The 5,000-nt window shown below is 71.0% G+C and overlaps 1 non-coding gene across 1 annotated transcript; it reads right to left on the reverse strand.

Moving 5' to 3' along the window:
- Positions 1-4,644: 4,644 nt before the first annotated feature.
- Positions 4,645-4,763, reverse strand: LOC135889874 (5S ribosomal RNA). Its single transcript, XR_010562190.1, has one exon. It is a non-coding gene; the product is annotated as a 5S ribosomal RNA (ribosomal RNA).
- Positions 4,764-5,000: the final 237 nt, after the last annotated feature.

A 5,000-nucleotide genomic window follows, 5' to 3' on the forward strand; every position in this document is an offset into this window, starting at 1 on the left:
CAGGCAAAGCGGGAGGCTTCGCAGTCATCCCCCGGGCAGTCCGGGGGAGGCTTAATAGTCGTCCCCCGGGCGCTCCGGAGGGGAAAGCTTAATAGTCGTCCCCCAGACAGGGTGGGTGGGGGGGAGGCTTAACAGTCTTCCCCCAGGCTGAGCGGGAGGCTTCGCAGTCGTCCGCCGGGCAGTCCGGGGGAAGGCTTAATAGTCGTCCCCCGGGCGCTCCGGCGGGGGGGAAGCTTAATAGTCGTCCCCAGGACAGTGTGGGTGGGTGGGTGGGGGGGAGGCTTAACAGTCTTCCCCCAGGCTGAGCGGGAGGCTTCGCAGTCGTCCCCCGGGCAGTCCGGGGGAAGGCTTAATAGTCGTGCCCCGGGCGCTCCGGGGGGGAAAGCTTAATAGTCGTCCCCCAGACAGTGTGGGTGGGTGGGTGGGGGGGAGGCTTAACAGTCTTCCCCCAGGCTGAGCGGGAGGCTTCGCAGTCGTCCCCCGGGCAGTCCGGGGGAAGGCTTAATAGTCGTGCCCCGGGCGCTCCGGGGGGGAAAGCTTAATAGTCGTCCCCCAGACAGTGTGGGTGGGTGGGTGGGGGGGAGGCTTAACAGTCTTCCCCCAGGCTGAGCGGGAGGCTTCGCAGTCGTCCCCCGGGCAGTCCGGGGGAGGCTTAATAGTCGTCCCCCGGGCGCTCCGGGGGGGAAAGCTTAACAGTCGTCCCCCCAGACAGGGTGGGTGGGTAGCTGGGGGGAGGCTTAACAGTCTTCCCCCAGGCTGAGCGGGAGGCTTCGCAGTCGTCCCCCGGGCAGTCCGGGGGAAGGCTTAATAGTCGTGTCCCGGGCGCTCCGGGGGGGAAAGCTTAATAGTCGTCCCCCAGACAGTGTGGGTGGGTGGATGGGGGGGGAGGCTTAACAGTCTTCCCCCAGGCAAAGCGGGAGGCTTCGCAGTCATCCCCCGGGCAGTCCGGGGGAGGCTTAATAGTCGTCCCCCGGGCGCTCCGGGGGGGAAAGCTTAACAGTCGTCCCCCCAGACAGGGTGGGTGGGTGGCTGGGGGGAGGCTTAACAGTCTTCCCCCAGGCTGAGCGGGAGGCTTCGCAGTCGTCCCCCGGGCAGTCCGGGGGAAGGCTTAATAGTCGTGTCCCGGGCGCTCCGGGGGGGAAAGCTTAATAGTCGTCCCCAGGACAGTGTGGGTGGGTGGGTGGGGGGGAGGCTTAACAGTCTTCCCCCAGGCTGAGCGGGAGGCTTCGCAGTCGTCCCCCGGGCAGTCCGGGGGAAGGCTTAATAGTCGTCCCCCGGGCGCTCCGGGGGGGAAAGCTTAATAGTCGTCCCCCAGACAGGGTGGGTGGGGGGGAGGCTTAACAGTCTTCCCCCAGGCTGAGCGGGAGGCTTCGCAGTCGTCCCCCGGGCAGTCCGGGGGAAGGCTTAATAGTCGTCCCCCGGGCGCTCCGGGGGGGGGGGAAGGCTTAATAGTCGTCCCCCAGACACTGTGCGGGGGGGGAGGCTTAGCGGTCTTCCCCTAGGCTGGGCGGGGAAGGGCTGGCGGGAGGCGTAGCAGTCTTCCCTCGGGCGGTCCGGTGGGGGAGGCTTAGCAGTCGTCTCCAGGGTGGTCCGGGGGTGGGGGGAGGCCTCAGAGTCGTCCCTCGGAGAGTCGGGTCGGCGGCGGCGGTGGGTGTCAGGCTTTACAGCCAGCCTCCGGAGGGTGAGCGTCCTCGGACGCGATGCAGCCGCCGCAGAGAGGCAGCCTCCGAGGCTGGGAGCGGAGCACCGAGACTGGGGAGAGGGGAGCAGGAGCCCGGGAGGGGGTGGGGTGGGGGGCCTTCAGGACAACCGGTCAACCCCCGGGGAAGCGGCTGTAAAAATTTCAAAGTCCCCACCGGGACAACAGGTCAACCCCCGGGGAAGCGGCTGTAAAATTTTCCAAGTCCCCGCTCGGCCACCAGGTCAACCCACTGAATCTAATGGGTTGACCTGGTGGCCGGTTTGATTTCCGGCCACCAGGTCAACCCATTGGATTCAATGGGTTGACCTGGTGGCCGGTTTGCTGTGCGGCCCGGGTGTCACCCCACTCCGCGGGCCGCGCGGCAGTGGTCCTGAGGACCACAGAGGGGGGCTTAATAGTCGAGATGGAGCAGGTCCGGGGGAGGCTTAATAGTCGTCCCCCGGGCAGTCCGGGGGAAGGCTTAATAGTCGTCCCCCGGGCGCTCCGGAGGGGAAAGCTTAATAGTCGTCCCCCAGACAGGGTGGGTGGGGGGGAGGCTTAACAGTCTTCCCCCAGGCTGAGCGGGAGGCTTCGCAGTCGTCCCCCGGGCAGTCCGGGGGAAGGCTTAATAGTCGTCCCCCGGGCGCTCCGGGGGGGAAAGCTTAATAGTCGTCCCCCAGACAGTGTGGGTGGGTGGGGGGGGGGGAGGCTTAACAGTCTTCCCCCAGGCTGAGCGGGAGGCTTCGCAGTCGTCCCCCGGGCAGTCCGGGGGAGGCTTAATAGTCGTCCCCCGGGCGCTCCGGGGGGGAAAGCTTAACAGTCGTCCCCCAGACAGTGTGGGTGGGTGGGTGGGGGGGGAGGCTTAACAGTCTTCCCCCAGGCAAAGCGGGAGGCTTCGCAGTCATCCCCCGGGCAGTCCGGGGGAGGCTTAATAGTCGTCCCCCGGGCGCTCCGGAGGGGAAAGCTTAATAGTCGTCCCCCAGACAGGGTGGGTGGGGGGGAGGCTTAACAGTCTTCCCCCAGGCTGAGCGGGAGGCTTCGCAGTCGTCCGCCGGGCAGTCCGGGGGAAGGCTTAATAGTCGTCCCCCGGGCGCTCCGGCGGGGGGGAAGCTTAATAGTCGTCCCCCAGACAGGGTGGGTGGGGGGGAGGCTTAACAGTCTTCCCCCAGGCTGGGCGGGGGGGAGGCTTAATAGTCATCCCCCAGACAGTGTGGGTGGGTGGGGCAGGGGGGGGAGAGGCTTAGCAGTCTTCCCCTAGACTGGCCGGGGGTGGGGGCTTAGCAGTCGTCTCCAGGGTGGTCCGGGGGTGGGGGGAGGCCTCAGAGTCGCCCCTCGGAGAATCGGGGCGGCGGCGGTGGTGGGTGTCAGGCTTTACAGCCAGCCTCCGGAGGGTGAGCGTCCTCGGACGCGATGCAGCCGCCGCAGAGAGGGAGCCTCCGAGGCTGGGAGCGGAGCACCGAGGCTGGGGAGAGGGGAGCAGGAGCCCGGGGGTGGGGGTGGGGGTGGGGGGCCTTCAGGACAACCGGTCAAGCCCCGGGAAGCGGCTGTAAAATTTTCAAAGTCCCCACCGGGACAACAGGTCACGCCCCGGGAAAAGGCTGGAAAATTTCCTAAGTCCCCGCTCGGCCACCAGGTCCACCCAGGTCTAGCAATGGGGTTGACCTGCCTGATGGCCGGTTAGTATCAACGTAGTCTCACACAGGAGGGCAGCTCTCAGGCCGGCCGGCTGCGGCTGACTCTGGGGCGGTGCCCGGTGCCCGGCAGCGAGGCGCGGGGGGGGTGGGGGGGTGAGGGGGGGGGGAGCGACACGGGGCTTACCGGCCCCGGGGCCGGGGGCGCCTCCTGCGGCTTTGGGGGCCGCGGGTCCTCCGTGGCATCCAGGCCAGGCCTCTCCTGCCTGGCCGCGGGGGGATTCGGGGGCGGTCCCGCGGGCCGGCGGCCGGGCGCAGGGGGGGGGCCCGAGCGAGTCCGCCCCGGGCCCGGGGTCTCCCCCTGCGGCTCAGGGGGGGCGTGGGTCCTCGGGGGAGGAAGCCCGGGGGGAGCTGCAGACCCGCCGTGGGGCCCTCCAGGCCAGGCCTCGCCTGGGTGGCCGCGGGGGGATTCGGGTCGGGCCCGCGGGCCGGCGGCCGGGCGCAGCGGGGCCGGGAGGGTCCGGGCCAGTCCGCCGCATGCCCGGGGTCTCCCCCAGCGGCTTCGGTGGCCGTGGGTCCCCGGTGGGGCAAGCGGCGGGGAGCCTGACACCCGCCGTGGGGCCCTCCAGGCCAGGCCTCGCCTGGGTGGCCGGGGGGGGATTCGGGGCGGTCCCGCGGGCCGGCGGCCGGGCGCAGGGGGGCCGGGAGGGGCCGGGCCAGTCCGCCCCATGCCCGGGGTCTCCCCCAGCGGCTTCGGTGGCCGTGGGTCCCCGGTGGGGCAAGCGGCGGGGAGCCTGACACCCGCCGTGGGGCCCTCCAGGCCAGGCCTCGCCTGGGTGGCCGCGGGGGGATTCGGGGCGGTCCCGCGGGCCGGCGGCCGGGCGCAGGGGGGCCGGGAGGGGCCGCGCCAGTCCGCCCCATGCCCGGGGTCTCCCCCCAGCGGCTTCGGTGGCCGTGGGTCCCCGGTGGGGCAAGCGGCGGGGAGCCTGACACCCGCCGTGGGGCCCTCCAGGCCAGGCCTCGCCTGGGTGGCCGCGGGGGGATTCGGGGCGGTCCCGCGGGCCGGCGGCCGGGCGCAGGGGGGCCGGGAGGGGCCGGGCCAGTCCGCCCCATGCCCGGGGTCTCCCCCAGCGGCTTCGGTGGCCGGGGGTCCTCCGCGGAGGAAGCCGGGTGGGTGTTGGGGGGAGCCGGACCCCAGGCGCCCCGACCCGTGACCTGCGGCCGCGACCTCCGACTCGGCAGGAGCGACGAGGGGCTTTCTGGCCCGCCCCCCCCCCCCTTCTCCTTCCTCCCCAGAAAAAGGAGAGAGAGCTGGCTCGGACCGGGAAAAGCTGCCTACGGCACCTGGGATTCCCAGGCGGTCACCCATCCAAGTACTAGCCAGGCCCGGGACGGTTTACCTTCCGAGATCGGACGGGATCGGGGGCGTTCGGTCCGGTATGGCCGTAGGCACCCGGCTCCGCGCCTCCTCGCCCGCTTTCCCCTGCCGGCGCCCGGGCCTGCCGCACGGCGAGCCCCGGTCGGACTGCCCCGTGCGGCAGGGCCCCCGTCTCTCGCGGGCCCGATCCTTTTTTTTCCTTTTCAAGCTCCGGGGCCCGGGCTGGCCCGTCAGAGCCCCTTCCCCTCCCCCCCCCCCTCCCTCCGGCGTCGGGAAAAATATTTTCCCGGACTTCCAGCGGGCCCGATCC

Source organism: Emys orbicularis, chromosome 15 (genome assembly GCF_028017835.1).
Source record: "Emys orbicularis isolate rEmyOrb1 chromosome 15, rEmyOrb1.hap1, whole genome shotgun sequence".
Classification (NCBI taxonomy): domain Eukaryota; kingdom Metazoa; phylum Chordata; order Testudines; family Emydidae; genus Emys; species Emys orbicularis.